The sequence below is a fragment of the Cetorhinus maximus genome, chromosome 21 (assembly GCF_964194155.1).
Source record: "Cetorhinus maximus chromosome 21, sCetMax3.hap1.1, whole genome shotgun sequence".
Classification (NCBI taxonomy): Eukaryota; Metazoa; Chordata; class Chondrichthyes; order Lamniformes; family Cetorhinidae; genus Cetorhinus; species Cetorhinus maximus.
Window position 1 is genome coordinate 35,468,124 of NC_135899.1, and position 20,828 is coordinate 35,488,951.

Here is a 20,828-nt window from a genome sequence, read left to right on the forward strand (position 1 = left end):
AATGTTGGCTAACATGGAGAGCAGGAGGGGAAGCTGGGTGATCAGCAGTTTAATGAGAATAGGGTCGAGGGAACAGATGGTGGGCCTCATGGGCAAGATGATCTCAGAGAGTGGCTATGGGGAGATCAAAGAGAAACTAGAGAAAGATGTGGATTCAGGGCTTGGGCAGGAGGGAGCATTAATGGAAGTTTGTCCAGGCAGGCGAGTGGAAGGGAGGGAAGTGGCAGAGGCAGCTGGTGGGGTTGTTTCAATCTTATTTCCCTGAGCAAGAGATCAATAACCAGGGAGCAGAGATTTAAAGTAATTGATGGAAGGATTGGAGGGGAGTTGAGGAGTAATTTTTTCATCCAGAGGGTGATGAGGGTCTGGAAGGGTGATAGAGGCAGAAACCCTCATCACATTTAAAAAACATTGGGATATGCACTTGAAGGAATAACTTCTCCACATTGACACTGTCCCATCAAACACTCACACAGAAGGTACAGCACAGGTTAGATACAGAGACAGCCTCCGTCTAAACTGTCCCTGGATGTCCACTGGCAGTGGATGGTTAACCAGTTGTCCACCATAACCTTTCAAGTCTGTGTCTCTTGGACTTAAGGGAGTGGATATGGAGTCTGTGCCCAGGGAAAGGGCCAGGGTGAGAGAGGGGAGTGGTTTTATTGGAGAATCGGGCATCTCAAGTGGAGATGAGGGTGGAGTTGAGTAAATCAGTAGCTGCAGAAATGTTGTGGTGAACGGAGGCCCAAAGGCCGAGACAGTTGGGATTTGGAGAGTGCAGTTGTTAGTCAGTTAGGGGATAGTTTTTTTCCAGGGACGGATACAGGAGTAGAGTTGGAATGTGGAAGGGGGATGTGTGCGCTGAGTAACACATGTAAGTGATCAGAGATGGCCTTCCCTGTGATTGATAGGATGAGAGTAGTGAGACCAGGTGAGACAGCGAGGTCAAGGAGGTGGCCGGGAATCTGGGTTGGGGAAATCACTGAAACTTCGAGTCAGGGCCAGCAAGGAAACTTCTGGAAAGACAATTGCTTCTCACAGACAATCTATACTTTTCAGCATTAATTACGGACATGCAAGATATAAATCCCAATCCTGTCAGCTCATTACTGGAATGTTTGGAATTGATCCAATCTGGTTGCGGATGAAAAGGAAGGGCTGGCCCACAAAAAGGCATCAAACTTGGCAGCGATTACATTGAGATAAAGGGTCAAAGTTACAATCACCAAACCCCATCTTGCCCAGCCCCAGTGGCCTAATGGGTAAGCCTAAGCCAGGGATCATGGGTTCAAGTCCCATCTGGGGTGAAGTATGTTTGGTCCAGAAATAAACAGTGTCACATTCTGTGACAGTCAGAGAACTTTCTGTTTAACTTCTCACCCAATCTGGGCAGTTCCTGTTCAGCCCCCTTCTCACTCTGACACTGGCTTTCCACTGACACAAACCAATGCAATGTTTTTCCCAAGCTGTGCACCATCCCAACGCTCAGGGAACAATGTCACCTCCATTTTCCAGGCAAAGACTATCCCTTTAACTCCTGTCTTCAATTTACACAACACCCCAAATATAGTCACTACTTTGAAATGAAAACTGATAATATGTAAAATTAGATTCAGCAATTTATGTCAGGAAGGGTATTAAGGAATATGTAAACAAGTGGATGGATGGGGGTTAATATATAAATCAGCCATAATCTAATTGAATAGTGGAACAAATTTGAGAAGCTGAATGGCCTTCGCTTGTTCCGATGTTCCTAAGTTTATCAGAGGATCAGGATCAAAAGGCTGAGAAGTCGGTTTGTGATGCCGATCAGCCATCATGGAATTAAATTGGGACCAGGATCGAAGGGCTGAATAGCCTCCACCTGTTGCTGTTTAGGAGACAAACAATCCCATCCCTGTCCATCACCCATGCACCCTGTTCTCTGGGTTGTAACTGAGTGGAAACTTGTTATTGTATTTGAGCACAATGAGTCATTGTCACCGAAATGAAGCTCAAGGGTTTGACAAGCTGTTTAATCAAAGTGAAGGCCCTTTAACTGGACGGGTCAAATCGTGTGATCACAGGACAAACCTCAACCTCACACTGCACATCCCAGTGAGATCAGACATCACAATAGTTAATAAACGGGCTCAGTTTGAGGCAGGAGACTACACAATCAGTTTGAGTGAAGGAAAGGGAACTGCACTGACTGTGATAATGGAAATATCACTCACTAGCTGACACTTGGAGGTGTGTTGCTGTGGTAGGTTTGTTTCGACCTGTCATTCAAGCTTCAGAATTCGAGGTCAGTCGATGAGGACTGAGATGAGAAATATCTTCACTGAAAGGGTTGCAAATCTTTGGAATTCTCTCTCCCAGGGAGCTGTGGATGTTCAGTCATTTAATATATTCAAGACCGAGATTGATGGATTTCTGGATGCTGAGAGAATAAGGGTTATAGGGATAGTGTGGGAAGGTGGGTTTGAGATAGAAGATTAACCCTGACGTGATTGTGTTGAATGGTGCAACAGGCAGTCGAGGCTGAATGGCCTACTCCTCCTGTTTCTTATGTTCATCATGTTCTCTGGGTCGTTATAGCTTTTATTGCATTCTTGTGCAGCAAGTCATTGTAACCAACATGATCAATTTAATAAAACAATTTGAGGAGTTAATTAACATGCTGGACAGGGTCTATGGAGGCTTGTCTATATGGACTTCCAGAAGGTATTTGATTATGTTCTGCACAGGAGGTTATTCACCAAGATGAACGTGCAGGGAATTGGAGGGAACCTTGTGACATGGGTTGATAATTTGTTTGGGAAACAGGAGACCATAAGACCATAAGACATAGGAGCAGAAATTAGGTCATTCGTCCCATTGAGTCTGCTCCGCCATTCAATCTTGGCTGATAAGTTTCTCAACCCCATTCTCCCGCCTTCTCACCGTAACCTTTGATTCCCTTACCAATCAAGAACCTATCTATCTTGGTCTTAAATACACTCAATGGCCTGGTCTCCAGAGCCTTCTGTGGCAATGAATTCCATAGATTCACTACTCTCTGGCTAAAGAAGTTTCTCCTCATCTCTGTTCTAAAAGGTCTTCCCTTTACTCTGAGGCTGTGCCCTCGGATCCTAGTCTCTCCTACTAATGGAAACATCTTCCCCACGTCCACTCTATCCAGGCCTTTCAGTATTCTGTTAGTTTCAATCAGATCCACCCTCATCCTTCTAAACTCCATCGAGTATAGACCCAGAGTCCTCAAATGTTCCTCATATGTTAAGCCTTTCATTCCTGGGATCATTCTCGTGAATGTCCTCTGGACCCTCTCCACGGCCAGAACATCCTTCCTGAGATACGGGGCCAAAAATTGCTCACAATATTCTAAATGTGGTCTGACCAGAGCCTTAGAAAGCCTCAGCAGCACATCCCTGCTTTTATATTCTAGTCCTCTCGAAATAAATGCCAACATTGCATTTGCCTTCCTAACTACAGACCCAACCTGCAAGTTAACCTTAGGAGAATCCTGGACTAGGACTCCCAAGTCCCTTTGCACTCCAGATTTCTGAATTCTCTCCCCATTTAGAAAATAGTCTATGCCTTTATTCTTCCTACCAAATTGCATGACCTCACACTTCCCCACGTTGTATTCCATCTGCCACTTCTTTGCTCATTCTCCTAACCTGTCTAAATCCTTCTGCAGCCTCCCCGCCTCCTCAATACTACCTGTCCCTCCACCTATCTTTGTATCATCTGCAAACTTAGCCAGAATGCCCTCAGTTCTTTCATCTAGATCATCAATGTATAAAGTGAAAAGTTGTGGTCCCAACACTGACCCCTGCGGAACTCCACTAGTCACCGGCTGCCATCCTGAGAAGGACCCCCTTATCCCCACTCTCTGCCTCCTGCCAGACAGCCAATCTTCTATCCATGCTAGTACCTTGCCTCTAACACCATGGGCTCTTATCTTACTGAGCAGCCTCCTGTACGGTACCTTGTCAAAGGCCTTCTGGAAGTCCAAATAGATAACATCCATTGGCTCTCCTTTGTCTAACCTGCTTGTTACCTCCTCAAAGAATTCTAACAGATTTGTCAGGCATGACCTCCCCTTGATGAAACCATGCTGACTTTCCCCTATTTTACCATGCACTTCCAAGTATTCTGAAATCTCATCCTTAATAATGGACTCTAAAATCTTACCAATGACCGAGGTCAGGCTAATTGGCCTGTAATTTCCCGTCTTTTGCCTCACTCCCTTCTTAAACAGGGGGGTTACATTAGCGATTTTCCAGTCCTCTGGGACCCTCCCTGACTCCAGTGATTCTTGAAAGATCACCACTAATGCCTCCGCTATCTCTTCAGCTATCTCCTTCAGAACTCTGGGGTGTAATCCATCTAGTCCAGGTGATTTATCCACCTTCAGACCTTTGAGTTTTCCTAGCACCTTCTCCTTGGTAATGGCCACCATACTCATCTCTGCCCCCCACGACTCGCTTGAATTTTGGGGATGTTACTCGTGTCTTCCTCCGTGAAGACTGACGCAAAGTACCTATTCAGTTCCTCCGCCATTTCTTTGTTCCCAATTATTACTTCTCCAGCATCATTTTCCAGCAGCCCAATGTCCACTTTTGCCTCTCTCTTACCCTTTATATATCTAAAAAAACTCTTGCAATCTTCTTTTATATTACTGGCTAGTTTACCCTCATATTTAATCTTCTCCCTCCGTATTTCTTTTTTATTTGTCCTCTGTTGGTCTTTGTAGGCTTCCCAATCCCCTGGCTTCCCACTGCTCTTCGCCGCATTGTATGCTTTCTCTTTAGCTTTTATGCTGTCCCTGACTTCCCTTGTCAGCCATGGTTGCCTTGTACTCCCTTTAGTATGCTTCTTCTTCCTAGGGATCAATTTTTGCTGTGTCTCCCAAATTACTCCCAGAAACTCCTGCCATTGCTGTTCCACTATCTTTCCTGCTAGGCTCATCTCCCAGTCAATTCTGGCCAGCTCCTCCCTCATGCCTCTGTAGTTACCTTTATTCAACTGTAATACCGTTACATCTGATTCCAGCTTTTTCCTCTCAAATTGCAGGGTAAATTCTATCATATTATGGTCACTTCCTCCTAAGGGTTCCTTCACCTTAAGCTCCCTTATCAAATCTGCCTCATCACTAAATCTAGAATTGCCTGTTCCCTAGTGGGCTCCACCACAAGCTGCTCCAAAATGCCATCTTGTAGACATTCCACAAATTCCTTTTCTTGGGATCCACTACCAACCAGATTTTCCCAGTCTATCTGCATATTGAAATCCCCCATGATCACTGTAACCTTGCCTTTCTTGCACGCCCTTTCTATCTCCTGGTGTATCTTGTGCCCCACATCCTGACTACTGTTCGGAGGCCTGTACATAACTCCCATTATGGCTTTTTTACCTTTGCAGTTCCTCAATTCTACCCACACAGATTCTACATCATCTGACCCTACGTCGTTTCTTGCTATTGATTTAATTTAATTTCTTACTAACAAAGCAACCTCACCCCCTCTGCCAACCTGCCTATCTTTTCGATAGGATGTATATCCTTGGATATTTAGCTCCCAGTCCTGACAAGAGAGTAGGGATTGTGGGTTCAAGTCCAACAAGGGATAGGGATATTATCCCAAGTAGGGATAAAGGAAATGTTCTCTGATTGTCAGGACGTGCCAGTGATGTTCCCTAGGGATCTGTACTGGAGACTCAGCTTTTCATTATATTGATCAATGACTTTGGTGGAGGAATAGTATCGGGTACTTTACTGATGACACTCAGTTGGGTGACACATTCAGTAATATCGATGGGAGTGGAAAGTTGCAATGGGACATTGATAGATTAAGTGACAAATCAGTAGTTTGATTTACGCTGCAAAGTGAATTTATTGTGAGTTATAAATCTATACAGAAAGGTTGATAAAACAGCAGACAAACAACACCGTCTTCAGCTTTCACCAAACCTTGAATCAACCAAATTAACAAAACATTTGAAAATGACTGAAGATCTTTCCCAGAACATGAAATAAATCTTGGAAGAGTGTAAGGTGAACATATCACACCGTTATTACATCGAGGTATGATGGGCTGAGGGAACTCAGGTCTGTAGAGACTCACAGCCACTCCCTCACCATTCTCAGGATAGTAGTCCTCCCAGATTCACCACACTCGCACACACGCACGCACATACACACATACACACACACCCCAATTCCCTCCCCCCCAGGGGAAACTCTCTCAGACTACTACAGACAGAAGTTGCTTAAAACTTCCTGATCTTTAGTCTGGCTCCCAATTCCGATGGTCAGAAATGACACCAAACTTTAGTGGCACAGGATGGAGCTTGTATCATCACGAATAGATCAAGAGAGGTTTGGAAATCTGGTGCAGAGTGGACAACGACACTACAGTCATCTGCAAACTGTACATCATGTGTATCTATGGTGGTCAGTTTCGTTTTGGCATGGAAGCAATCAAGGTAAATGAGTTTCCCATCTAGATGGTATTTAATACTGACACCAGAGGGCAGTTGATCTTTGATAAGGTGAATAGCCACTGTCAGGTAGATTGCAAATAGAATGGGGGCTATCACACAGCCTTGCTTGACACTAGTCTGGATTTTGAAGACTTCTGTTTCAGATCTCCCACTCAAGACAGTTGCCGTCATATCATCATGAAACAATTGCAGGATTGTGATGATTTTTCTTGAACATCCAAATCATTGGAGCACAATCCTCAGAGCCTCATGATTTACTGAGCCAAATGCTTTGGTCACATCGATGAATGTAATGAAGAGTTCCTGGTATTGTTCTCGAATTTTTTCTTTGATTTTTCTGGGAACACATACCATATTGGAAGTCCCTCTGGAAGGTCGAAAGGCAAGTCAACTTTCTAAGTGATCACTCAATTCAAGTGGTGGACTGATGCCTGCTGGACAGATCATTAACTTGTTCGTTGGCTAATGAACATCCACCCAGCACGAAGACATCACAAGATCCAAAAATCCAAAAGGAAGAAGATCAATGTCTCAGCCCTAACACAGCCCAACCGAAGAGAGGAATTCCAGGTGCAGCTCACAACCAATCTGGAAAATCTTCACACATCCAACTCAGCTCCCGAACAGTGGGATCAAAATAAAATCAGCTGCACTAAACTCCTGTGCCCAGACCATTATGTTCGAGCATCGTCATCACCAGGACTGGCTCGACAAACATGACGCTCAAATATGTGACCTCCTGGAACAAAAGCGATCAGCCTTCATTGCCTGGCGGAACAACCCAAGGTCACAACTCAAGAAGGCAGCATTTCAACAGCTCAAGGCTGACACCCAAAAACAAATCCAGGAGATAAAGGACGTGTAGTGGGAAGAGAAAGCCTGAGAAGCCCAACAATATACTGATTGCCATGACATGTAAATCTTTTTTGAACTCACCAGGGCCATCTATAGACCGAGGTCAAATGGACAAAATCCCCTTCATTCACAGGATGGTGTTTCTCTTCTTAAGGATGACAATGCCATCTGTTAACCCTGGAAAGAACATTTTGAACAACCCAACCATGAATCCACAGTGGCAGCTGTGTTAGTTCCAGTCTAACCCCCTGTGCCTTTGGTAGAATCCATGAGTGAGTCACAATCAATGGGAGAGCTGCAACAAACAATCAAACAGATGAAAAACAACAAAGCCTGTGACCCCAATGGTATTCCAGCTGAGGTCTTCAAAGCTGGTGGGCTTCTGCTCACATCAAGACTCCATGAACTCACCCTACAGATTTGAGAGGAAAAAGAACTCTCCCCAACTTCAGGAATGTGACATCTGTAACTATTTTCAAGAAGGGAGATAAATCACGCTGTGGAAGCTATTGAGATATTTCTGTCTTGTCCATAACAGGGAGGTTCCTGACACACATTCTCCTGAATCACCTACTTCATGTGGCTGAGGAAATCCTCCCAGAGACACAGTGACATCTGTGCATAAGCAGGAGCTTCTATGCATGTTGATATCTTCTTTTGGTGATGTTTGACAATCCAGTTAAATTGGCCTTCTTGAAACTTATGGACTGATGGTGGGTGAGGTTCGAGACAGACACTGCTGAGACAGACAGTGCTTTGGAACGACAGCTCCCCTGTGTGAGAGCACTGGAGGGTAAACAACACAGACAACTCTCAGTGTAATGGAAGCAGGTGACCTGGCTCCAAAACCCTGTGGAGACATCGGTGTAGGGTGTAGAGAGTAGGTGAAACAATCCTGGTGCATGTCACATTGGAAGGTTTTGTCCCCCATGTGGGTTCCATGATGTTCCAAGAGGTCCAACAGCTATGTGAGGGCTTTATTACAGAACTCACACCAATAGGGTTTCTCCCGCTGTAGGTGTGTTGATGGACCAGGATACGTGCTGACCGCTGACACAGCTCATACCTGAATGGTTTAACACCAGTGTGGATCCGCTGGTGCTTCAGCAGATTAGAGGAGTGAGTGAAAGCCTTGTCACAAACACTGTGCCTGAAGAGTTTCTCCCATGTGAATCCTCTGGTGTCCCGGGGGAGTTGAAGATCTCACGTAAACTTTATCACAAATCTCACACTTGAAGTGTTACTCCACTGCGTGGTTCCTCTGATGTAGCAGGAGGGACATTGACTCAAAGAACGATTTGTTGCCCACTGCAGTTGAATGGTTTCTCCTGTGTGAATACGTTGGTGACTCTGGAGGTTTGATAACTAAGAAAATGATTTGTCACATACCTCTCACGCAAATGGTTTTTCCCTGGTGTGAATGTGTTGGTGTACATGGAAGGCCGAAGACCACAAGAATGGTTTGTCACACACCTTGCACATAAATGGTTTCTCCCCTGTGTGGATACGTTGATGTACACGAAGGGTCGCTGATTCCGTGAATTATTTGTTACACACCTTACACTTGAAGGGTTTCTCCCCTGTGTGGATTGTTGACCAGGAGCTTTGAACGCTTTGTGAAGGCTTTGTCACACACTTGAATGGTTTCTCCCCATTGTGGATGCGTTGGTGTTGCACAAGTGTCGATGACCGTGTGAAGGATTGGTCACACACCTCACACTTGGAAGGGTTTCACCCCTCTGTGAATCATCTGGTGTCTCAGGAGGTCAGGGGGTTGGGTGAAAGCCATCTCACAAACCTCACACCTGAAGGGTTTTTCCCCTGTGTGTTTCCTTTGGTGTTTCAGGAGGCTCCAAGATGCTGAGAAACCTTTATTGCAAACCTCATACTTGAATGGTTTCTCCCCTGTATGAATCCTCTGGTGTATCAGGAGGCTCGAAGACCTCACAAAAGCTTTATTGCAAACCTCACACTTGAAGGGTTTCTCTCCTGTGCAGATTGCCTGATGTTGCAAGAGGCTCCTTACCAGTGTGAAGGATTTGTCACACACCTCACATTTGACCGCTTCCTCCCTGTGTGAATGTTTTTGTGTGCACGGAGGTTTGTTAACCACGAGAATGATTTCTTGCACACCTTGCACATAAATGGTTTCTCCCCGGTGTGAATGCGTTGGTGCTCCCGGCAGCTCGATGAAAATGAGAATGATTTGTCACACATATCACATGTGAATGGTTTCTCCCCTGTGTGAATGCGTTGGTGCATGTGGAGGAACGATGAGTCCAAGAATGATTTGTTACATACCTCATATGTGAATGGTTTCTCCCCAGCATGCACACGTTAGTGCATGAGTTGAGATGACTAAGGAGAATGATTTGTTACATAACTCACAGGAGAATGGTTTCTCGCCTGTGTGAATGCATTGGTGTACACGGAAGCTCGTTAGCTGCAAGAATGATTTGTCACATACCTCGCAAGGGAATGGTTTCCCTCCCTTGTGAATGCGTTGGTGTGCATGGAGGGTCGATGCCAACGAGAATGACTTGTCACTCACCTCACGTGAGTGGTTTCTCCCCTGTGTGAATGCGTTGGTGCATGCGAAGGTTCCATGATTTCAAGAATGATTTGTTGCACACCCCGCACTTGAAAAGCTTTTCACCTACGTTGATTATTCAAGAGCGTCAATGGCTGTGTACAGAATTGGTCACACACCTCATGCTTGAATGGTTTCTCATCCATCTAACTGTGCAGTTTTGCCATCAATGATGGTCAGGATCTCTCTGTGATGCCTATCCTCTCACTCACCATCTCCTCACTTGGTTTTCAGTCCTTACAGGGAGTTAACCAGCTGAGGAAGAGGAGAGAATGGGCAGAGTGGGTGGGCTCTCTGATTGACATCTCTCACAGCCAATCCAAATATTTCTGGAGCAACATGAGTTTCCTGAAGTTTGGGAAACTGACCGGTGAAATGGAGGCAACTTTGAGCAGAAGATCAGGTGGGGATTTAAACTTATCATTGTCCCATCTGAATAAAACCTCACTTATTGCATCTGCTGTCTCAGTTCCTCTGGCAAACGTTTGACAGAGATTTCACGTGTGGGAATAGCACTCTTCATCCTCGGAGGATTTCAAACTGACATCAGTGTGGAATGTGCAGCCTCAGATGTGTTTTACAGCAGATCAGGAAGAGGAAGACCCGCAGCATTCAAGGCAGTGATGACATGGAGTGGTGGGATCAGCACATGCACAGGACGGAAGGACACAGGAGGGAGGGGCACAGGAGAGAGGGGCAAAGAAGAGAGGGATGCAGGAAAGAGGGAGAGGACAAGAATAATTTAAAACCCCTGGTATTCACCTCATCTCATCCTCCTACCTCTCCTGCCTATCCTAACTCCCGTCTCCCTCTCTCTCTTCTTCCTCTTTCCTATCTCTGCGCTATCTTCCTCCCACTCTCCATTTTCATTTTCTTCCACTCTCCTAACTCTTGCTTCATGATCAATTGGCTTCATGGTCAATGCAATGTGTAAACATCTACAGGATAATTTCTTCACTCATTTTACAACATGTTTTGTTTCAATAAACAGTGGATGGGGTTTGTATAGGGAGCCCAGTGCCTGAGGAATTATTCGTGAGACCCTGACAACAACTTTAATCCACATTCATGGAATAATCCATCGTGAGTTGGACTTGAACCCACAACCTTGTTCTCTGAGTCAAAGGGTTACGGGTTCAAGTCCCACTCCAGGACTTGAGCACAAAAAATCATGGCTGACACTCCAGTGCAGTACTGAGGGGTGGGGGAGATTACAGAAATAGGGAGGGGAGACGTCATGGAGGGATTTGAAAACAAGCTCAAAAACCTCACTAAAACTAACACTGAGCTTTCCTGGGAAGAGTGGGTTATTCCTTGAGTTTTATTCCTGACATACTGTTAGAACTGTGTATAAACAATAGAACTTTCATGAGTGAATGAAAGCAGAATGGTTAATCAGCAGTACTGATTGAAGACAATCCCTTAAAATGTCCATTCCAGCTGACACCAGGGACTTTACCACCTTTCACAGCTTCAGGAACCCAGACACAAAGACAACACTGACACCTGCAGCTCTAACTAGTTACCACTTTAAATCAAATCAAACTTTCAGGCTGCCAGTTCACAGGAGGAAAGGCATTCTGTTCACAGCCTTGGGACTTAACCCCTATGAAACTGAATCTAATAGAACAGAAATATTATAAGTTATTGTCAGCTGCAGCTCAGTTAGCACTCTTGTCTCTGAGTCAGAAGGTTGTGGGTTCAAGGCTCACTCCAGAGACTTGAGCACTGAGGCTGACACTCCACAAACATTCACTCACTCTGCCACCAACGCACAGTAGCAGCAATGTGTACCATCTAAAAGATGTGCTGCAGCAACTCACCAAGCCTCTTTAGACAGAACCTTTCAAACCCACGACTGCTAACAAGGGTAGCAGACGCATGGGAACACCCACCACATTCCCCGCCAAGCCTCACACCATCTTGACCTGGAAATATATCGCCATTCCTTCACTATCATTGGGTCAAAATCCTGGAACTCCCTCCCCAGCAGAACTGTGGGTGTACCTACATCACATGGACTGCAGCAGTTCAAGAAGGCAGCCACCAACACCTTCTCAAGAGCAATTAGGGATGGGCAATAAATGTTGGCTTAGCCAGCAATGCCCACATCCCACGAATGAATTAAAAAAACGTACTGTGCTGCGCTGTCAGAGACACAATCGTCAGATGAGTTAAACCAAGGCCCCATCTGCTTTCTCGGATGAATTGAAAAGATCCCATGACACTCTGTCATGCAGCTAAATAAGCATACAAATAAGAACATAAGAAATAGGAACAGGGGTAGATAATTCAGCCCCTTCAAGCCTGCTGCGCCATTCAATAAGATCATGGTTGATCTTCTTGTGTTTCGATTTCCACATTCCCATCTAACCCCGATAACCTTTGATTCCCTTACCTAACAAGAATCTAACTACCCATGATTTAAAGATATTCAATTACTCCGCCTCCACCACCTCCTGAGGCAGAGAATTCCAAAGTCACACAACCCTCGAAGAGAAAAATTTTCTCCTCATCTCTGTTCTAAAAAGGGCGACCCCTAATTTTACAACAGTGCCCCCCTAGTTCTGGACTCACCCACAAGAGGAAACATCTTTTTGACATCCACCTTGTCAAGGCTGTTTAGGATCTTGTATGCTTCAAAACCTGCTTTGAACTGCCTCCAATGCATTTACATCCTTCCTTAAATAAGGAGACCAAACTGCACATAGTTTTCGCAGTGCGGTTTCACCAATGTTCTGTATAACTGAAGCATAACATCCTTACTTTTATGTTCAATCCCTCTCATAATAAAGGTTAGCATTCCATTAGTCTTCTTAATTACTTGCTGTACCTGCATACTAACTTTTTGTGACTCATGTACTAAAACACCTAGATCCCTCTGCACCTCAGAATTATGCAGCCGTTCTCCATGTAAGTAGTACTCTGCTTTTTTGTTCTTCCTGCCAAAGTGAACAACATTTTCCCACATTAATCTCCATTTTCCAGATCTTTGCCCGCTCATTCAACCTATCTATATCCATCTGCAACCTCCTCATGTCCTCTTCATAACATACTTTCCTACCTATCTTTGTGTCATCTGCAAATTTAGCTACCATGTCTTCACTCCCCACAAATCAAAAAAGGGTGGTAAAAGAAAGAGTAGGGCCAATTAGTGATAAAAAAAAAGGACCTGCACGTGGAGGCAGGAGAAATAGCGATGGTACTAAATTAGTACTTTGCATCTGTCTTCACAAAGGAAGAAGATGCTACCCAGGCTGAAGTGAGAGAGAAAGTAACTGGTACACTTGAAGAATTTACAATTGAGAAGGAGGAGGCGTTAGAGAGGCTATCTTTACTTAAAGTTGATAAGGTACCAGGACTGGATGAGATGCATCCAAGGCTACTGAGCGAAGTGAGAGTGGAAATTGCAGAAGCATGAGTGATAACCTTCCAGTCTTCCTTCGACATGGGGTGGTGCCAGAGGACTGGAGAACTGCGAATGTTACACCCTTGTTCAAAAAAGGGTGCAAGGATGAAGCTTGCAACTGCAGACAGGTCAGTTTGACCTCAGTGGTAGGGAAACTTCTGGAAACTATAGTACAGAATAAACTCAAGAGTCACTTAGATAAGTACAGGATAATTAAGGAAAACCAGCATGGATTCATTTTCTTTTATTCATTTATTAGATGTGGGCATCACTGGCTAGGCCACCATTGATTGCCCATCCCTAATTGCCCTTGAGACGGTGGTGGTGAGCTGCCTTCTTGAACTGCTGCAGTCCATGTGATGTAGGTACCCACAGTGCTGTTAGGGAGGGAGTTCCAGGATTTTGACCCAGCGACAGTGAAGGAACAGCGATATATTTCCATTAAGGGAAAATCATGTTGAACTAACTTGGAGTTTTTTGAGGAGGTAACAGAGAAGTTTGATAAGGGCAACCCTGTTGATGTGGCGTATATGGATTTTCAAAAGGCATTTGATAGAGTGCCACACAATTGACTTCTGAGCAAAATTCTAGCTCATGAATTAAAAGGAAAAGTAGGTACTTGGATAAGGAATTGGCTGAGTGATAAGAAACAGGGAGTAGTGATAAATGGTTGGTTTTCAGATTGGAGGAAGGTCTGTAGTGGAGTTCCCCGGGGGTCAGTGCTGGGACCCTTGTTCTTCCTGACATATATTAATGACCTAGACTGTGGTCTGCAGGGCATGATTTCAACATTTGCAGATGATACAAAGATTGGAAACATTGTCAACTGTGACGAGGATAGTCTTGAACTTCAAAAGGACATGGACATGTGGGTGGGTTGGGCAGACAAGTGGCATACGAAATTCAATCCAGAGAATTGTGAGGTGATTCATTTTGGCAGTATAAAATAAAGGGAGAAACTCTAAAGGAGGTGAAGGAATAGAGGAACCTCAGTGTATATGTGCATAAGTCATTGAAGATGGCAGGGCATGTTGAGAGAGCGGTTAATAAATCTTCGGCTTTATTAACAGGGGCATGGAGTACAGAATAAGGAGGTCATATTGAACTTGTACAAGACACTAGTTAGGCCTCATCTGGAGAACTGTGCTGAGTTCTGGGCACTGCACCTCAGGAAGGGTATATTGGCCTCGGAGGGAGTGCAGCGTAGATTCACCAGAGTATTAAGATAAAAGCAAAAAGCTGCGGATGCTGGAAATCCAAAACAAAAACAAAAATACCTGGAAAAACTCAGCATGTCTGACAGCATCTGTGGAGAGGATACAGTTAACGTTTCGAGTCTAAATAGCTCTTCATCAGAACTAAGGAAAAATAGAAAAGAGATGAAATATAAGCTGGTTTAAGCGGGGGGTGGGACAGGTAGAGCTGGATAGAGAGCCAGTGATAGGTGGAGATTGCTAAAAGATGTCATATATATTTTTCTTTTCCCACGTATTTCCATTATTTTTAAATGTATTTCCATCCACTGTTTTATCTCTATCTTTTAGCCTATTTTGATCCCTTCCCCCCACCCCACCCCACCCCCACTAGGGCTATCTGTACCTTGCTCATCCTGCTTTCTACCCTTAATGTCACCATTAGCATATCTCTTAGCTAATATCACCACCGTCAACACCTCTTTGTCCTTTTGTCTATGACATCTTTTGGCAATCTCCACCTATCATGGCCCTCTATCCAGCTCTACCTGTCCCACCACCCCCCACCCCTTAAACCAGCTTATATTTTTTATTTTTCCTTAGTTCTCATGAAGAATCATTCAGACTCGAAACGTTAACTGTATTCCTCTCCAGAGATGCTGTCAGACCTGCTGAGTTTTTCCAGGTATTTTTGTTTTTGTTTTGGATATCCAGCATCCGCAGTTTTTTGCTTTTATCTTAGTGTTTAATTGACTGCCACTGCTCTTCAAGGAATGCCTACCTTGAAGAAGTATTGCTCTTCTCTCCGACAGGATTTCCCCCTCTCTCTTTTGCCTTGTTCACCTTCACTGTTTTCCATTTCTCTCCTGGTGTTTGACAAGGTGTTTACTAAAACTCGCTTTCACAGCCATATTTCCTTCCTCAGTGACTGTCTCCGTCTCCGACTTACCCCACGTGGATTTCAACTTAAGTTCCATCCCTCATGTTTCGAACCCACCCAGGATTACACGTATCTCCGGGATATAAACGCTCCTCGGACTGCTGTTCTCGTCGCATCCTGAGATCCACACTCAGTGCCATGCGCCACCATATGAACACACTCAACCTCTCCATCCAGCAGCACCGACGTACTCTATTTCTAAGCTGCCCTTGCCCCCAGTTTCATTTTATTCTTTGTCTCATCCGACACCTCAACAAGAAACTTTGTCTTTTTCTTTCAGGTGCAAAGGAACACAAGCTCCAACAACTCATCGACACCAACGCCCATCCAGGACCCTCCACCCGTGCCTGTCCCTCTGTCCCCATCCTGTCTTCCAATCCCAGCCCCGGCTGTGTATTCACCATACCCCCTGACCTTCCCCTCTCTGATGCTGAACGTTCAGTGTTCAGCAAAGGACTCAGTTTCATACCCTTACGCCCTCATCTCAATGAATTTCGGGCTCGGCACAATGCTGAATTCTTCTTCCGCCGCCTTCATCTCTGTGTTCGCTTCTTTGGGCAGGAGTCCTCTCCCCGTTCAACAGATCCTTTTACCCGCCTCCAATATTCTCCCTCCACCTTGAGCCCTCCCTCTGGATTCTTACCTGCTCTTGATCTTATTATTGAGAACTGTCGGCGTGACATCAGTCGTCTCAATTTCTCTGCTCCTCTCACTCACTCTAACCTGTCTCTTTCTGAACTTGCTGCACTCCGTTCTCTCAGGTCCAACTCTGACTTTGTTATCATACCTGCTGACAAGGGTGGTGCTGTTGTTGTCTGGCGCACTGACCTCTACCTCGCAGAGGCCGAGCATCAACTTGCAGACACTTCCTCCTGCCTCCCCCTGGACCATGACCCTACCACTGAACATCAAGCCATTGTTTCTAGGACCGTCACTGACTTCATCTCCTCTGGAGATCTTCCTTCCACAGCTTCCAACCTCATAGTCTCCCAACTTCGAACGGCCCGCTTCTACCTCTTACCCAAAATCCACAAACAGGACTGTTCCGGCAGACCGATCGTGTCAGCCTGTTCCTTCCCCACGGAACTCATTTCTTGCTATCTTGACTCCATTCTCTCTCCCCTTGTCCAGTCTCTTCCCACCTACATCCACGATTCCTCTGACACCCTACATCATATCAACAATTTCCAATTCCCTGGCCCCAACCGTCTCCTCTTCACCATGGACATCCAATCCCTCTACACCTCCATCCCCCACCGGGATGGTCTGAGGGCTCTCCACTTCTTCCTCGAACAGAGGCCCGAACAATCCCCATCCACCACTACTCTCCTCCGTCTGGCTGAACTTGTTCTCACACTGAACAATTTCTCCTTAAACTCCTCTCACTTCCTCCAAATAAAAGGTGTGGCGATGAGTACCCGCATGGGCCCCAGTTATGCCTGTCTCTTTATGGGGTATGTGGAACATTCCTTGTTCCAGTCCTACTCCGGCCCCCTCCCACAACTCTTTCTCCGGTACATCGATGACTGCTTCGGTGCTGCTTCATGCTCTCGTCTGGACCTGGAAAAATTTATTAATTTTGCTTCCAATTTCCACCCCTCCATCATTTTCACATGGTTCATCTCTGACACTTCCCTTCCCTTCCTTGACCTCTCTGTCTCAATTTCTGGTGATAGACTGTCCACCAATATTCATTACGAGCACCGACTTCCACAGCTACCTTGACTACAGCTCCTCACACCCCGCTTCCTGTAAGGACTCCATCCCATTCTCTCAGTTCCTTCGCCTCCGCCGCATCTGTTCCGATGATGCCACTTTCAAAAACAGTTCCTCTGACATGTCTTCCTTCTTCCTTAACTGAGGATTTCCACCCATGGTGGTTGACAGGGCCCTCAACCGTGTCTGGCCCATCTCCCGCGCATCCGCCCTCACACCTTCCTCTCCCTCCCAGAACCATGATAGGGTCCCCCTTGTCCTCACTTATCACCCCACCAGCCTCTGCATTCAAAGGATCATCCTCCACCATTTGCGCCAACTCCAGCATGATGCCACCACCAAACACATCTTCCCTTCACCCCCTCCGGCGGCATTCCGCAGGGATCGTTCCCTCCGGGACACCCTGGTCCACTCCTCCATCATCCACTACACTTCAACCCCCTCCCACAGTACCTTCCCTTGCAACCGCAGAAGGTGCAACACCTGCCCCTTTACTTCCCCACTCCTCACCGTCCAAGGGCCCAAACACTCCTTTCAAGTGAAGCAGCATTTCACTTGCACTTCCCTCAATTTAGTCTACTGCATTCGCTGCTCCCAATGCGGTTTCCTCTACATTGGAGAGACCAAATGCAGACTGGGTGACCGTTTTGCGGAACACCTTCAGTCTGTCCACAAGCATGACCCAGACCTCCCTGTAGCTTGCCATTTCAACACACCACCCTGCTCTCATGCCCACATGTCCATCCTTGGCCTGCTGCAATGTTCCAGTGAAGCTCAATGCAAACTGGAGGAACAGCACCTCATCTTCCGACTAGGCACTTTACAGCCTTCCGGACTGAATATTGAGTTCAACAACTTTAGATCATGAGCTCTCTCCTCCATCCCCACCCCCTTTCCGATCCCCCTTTTTCCAATAATTTATATGTATTTTTCTTTTCCCACCTATTTCCATTATTTTTAAATGTATTTCCATCCATCGTTTTATCTATATCTTTTAGCCTATTTTGATCCTTTCCCCCCACCCCCACTAGAGCTATCTGTACCTTGCTCGTCCTGCTTTCTACCCTTAATGTCACCATTAGCACATCTCTTAGCTAATATCACCACCATCAACACCTCTTTGTCCTTTTGTCTATGACATCTTTTGGCAATCTCCACCTATCACTGGCCCTCTATCCAGCTCTACCTGTCCCACCCCCACCCTCCTTAAACCAGCTTATATTTCACCTCTTTTCAATTTTTCCTTAGTTCTGATGAAGAGTCATTTAGACTCGAAATGTTAACTGTATTCCTCTCCGGAGATGCTGTGAGATCTGCTGAGTTTTTCCAGGTATTTTTGTTTTTGTTTCACAAGAATATTCCTGGGGCTAAAACGGTTAAATTTTGAGGAGAGGTTGCACAGATTAAGCTTGCATTCCCTTGAATGTAGAAAATTAAGGCATAATCTAATTGAGGTGTTTAAGGTGATTAAACAAGTTGATAGAGTAGTTAGAAACAATTTCATCACTAAAATTGCCTTTCTCCTCCTGTAACATTACCCATTTCCAACACCCCCAACCTCATATTAGTCAATCTGTTGTTGAAATCCTCATTCATGCTGTTGTTGTTTCTAAACTGGACTACACCATTCCAATACTCTTCTGTCCAGCTTCCCATCTTCCACACTCCATAAACTTCAGGTCAGCTAAAACTCTGCCGTCTCTATCCTAACTCACACACCTATCACCCCTGTGCTCGCTGACCTACACTGGTTCCCAGTCCCCCAGTGCCTCCAATCTAAAATTATCATGCTCAAGTACAAGTTGCTTCATGACCTCACCCCTTGCCTACCTCTGTCACCTCTAGCCCCAATTTCCCCTGAGATCTCTGTGTTCCCACAATTTTGTTGTTTCCTAAATCCTCCCACTCCCTTAACCTGACCATTGATATCCCTACCAATCAGGATCCATTCATTAGAATTCCTTCCTTAAACCTCTCTGTGTTTTTACATATCTTCCCTTCTTTAGGACCCTCCTTAAATCTCACTTCTTTGAACATATATTTTGGTCATCCCCTCCTAATATTTCCTATTGTCCTCCAAAGTAACATCCTTTGTAAACACTTTGGAGCAGATAGAAGCGGCTTGAAAAAGATGCTTTGAAGTGGCTTGTGGTCAGACTCTAACATCACTTTCTCTCTCCCAAACAGCTACTGGTTGAAATGCTCACAAGCAAAGACAATAGCCAGGCTCTTTTTATCAATCTGTGCATAGCGTCATTCAGTTTGTTTTAATGCTCTGGATACAAACACAACTAGTTGTCATTGCTGCATGAGGGGTGCTCCAAGTCCTGTTTCATTGGCATCTCACTGCAGGGCAACTTCACCATTGACATCGTCGTACCTCAGCACTGGTGTTGTCATCACTAATTGTTTGATGTGAGTGAAAGCTGCTGCTTGTTCCGTGCCCCAATATCACTGAATATCCTTTGTAGTGAACTTGTGTAGAGGTTCACACTCTGACGACAATTTGAGCAAGAACTTGGTTTTAGTAGTTCCCATGTGGGTTCACTGATGTTCCAGGAGGTCCAACAACTGTGTGGAGGCTTTATTACAGAACTCACTCCGACAGCGTTTCTCCCCTGTGTGAGTGCTTTGCTGGACCAGGAGATAAGCTGACTGTGTGAAAGCCTCGTCACACACCTCACACATGGTTTCGCCCATGTGAATGTGTCGTTTACGGAGGGTCGATGAATCGAAGAATGATTTGCCACACATCTCGCACGTGAAGGGTTTCTCACCTGTGTGACTCCTCTGGTACGATAGAAGATGGGAGCATTGAGTGAAAGCTTTCTCACAAACATCACACCTGAAGCATTTCTCCACCGTGTGAATCCTCTGGTGCCTCAGGAGTCTTGTAGATGTCACCAAAGCTTTAACACAAATGTCATAGTTGAATTGTTTCACTTCCATGTGGCTGCCCTTGTGTTAACAGTGATTGTAACAGACGCACCTTGTGTTAGGAGATCTTAGAAGCCTGTGGAGGCCTCCTCACACTTCAACAGCCTCTCACCTGTAGGAATGAATCAATGGTTCATGAGGCTCAATGAATGATTGAAGCTCTCACCTGGTCTACTTCTGATGGAAGGCTCCACACCACTGACCACTTTCAGATCTGATGATGTGTCAAAGCTCGCCTGACCTGACCGATTTCCAGATGATGGTTTCACTGCCCAACCTTCTCTGTGTTGAGTAATGCTGTGAAGGGACTGGATGTCTTCCCACAGTTGTGCAGTTGTTCCTTGAGTGTTGGTCAGGATCTATCTGCGGTGTCTATCCTCTCTGTATTCTCTAATGTAGTACGATGCAATCCTTCTGTAAACCAGGAAGAGGAAACATGATTTCCTCCAGTTCCCTCTCCTCCTTTGCTGAAGGGGCTGACTCCTCAGTTAGAGATTGTTTCACAGTGAGTGCTAGTCTGGTATTCCCCTGTGTGGGGGAATCAGATGCAAATCCTTTCTTTTTCCTCACTTGACTGTCACACACCCTCTGTTTCCAGCAGGGATACTGAATAGTGACCAGGAGTAGACAATGTGGCGACTTTCTTTCCTCCACCCAGCCCCCCCATCTTCCCAGACACAAAAACAACACTAATACCTG

The 20,828-nt window shown here is 45.4% G+C and overlaps 5 protein-coding genes and 2 pseudogenes across 8 annotated transcripts in view; 2 read left to right on the forward strand and 5 right to left on the reverse strand.

The window, feature by feature from the left end:
• The window catches only part of LOC144695218 (uncharacterized), a 184,415-nt gene extending 174,247 nt beyond the window's left edge, over nucleotides 1-10,168 (reverse strand). Inside the window, exon 1 of the mRNA XM_078566113.1 lies at nucleotides 10,147-10,168. The gene's annotated coding sequence lies outside the window, so the exon portion shown is untranslated. The remainder of the gene's footprint in view (nucleotides 1-10,146) is intronic.
• The window catches only part of LOC144695267 (uncharacterized), a 556,511-nt gene that overhangs the window by 267,799 nt on the left and 267,884 nt on the right, over nucleotides 1-20,828 (forward strand). The gene's annotated exons all lie outside the window — the stretch shown is intronic.
• Nucleotides 1-20,828, reverse strand: part of LOC144695233 (uncharacterized) — a 313,865-nt gene that overhangs the window by 236,096 nt on the left and 56,941 nt on the right. The window contains exon 1 of one of the 2 annotated variants that reach the window (XM_078566127.1): nucleotides 10,147-10,169. The exons of the other annotated variant lie outside the window; for it this stretch is intronic. The gene's annotated coding sequence lies outside the window, so the exon portion shown is untranslated. Of the gene's footprint in view, nucleotides 1-10,146; nucleotides 10,170-20,828 lie in introns of those variants that run through there. 2 annotated transcript variants of the gene reach the window in all.
• Nucleotides 1-20,828, forward strand: part of LOC144695223 (uncharacterized) — a 218,638-nt gene that overhangs the window by 93,416 nt on the left and 104,394 nt on the right. The window lies entirely within an intron of this gene.
• Nucleotides 1-20,828, reverse strand: part of LOC144695228 (uncharacterized) — a 142,236-nt pseudogene that overhangs the window by 85,414 nt on the left and 35,994 nt on the right. The gene's annotated exons all lie outside the window — the stretch shown is intronic.
• LOC144695243 (uncharacterized) overlaps nucleotides 1-20,828 on the reverse strand; it is a 157,052-nt gene that overhangs the window by 72,783 nt on the left and 63,441 nt on the right. The gene's annotated exons all lie outside the window — the stretch shown is intronic.
• On the reverse strand, nucleotides 8,710-9,606 carry LOC144695166 (uncharacterized; annotated as a pseudogene).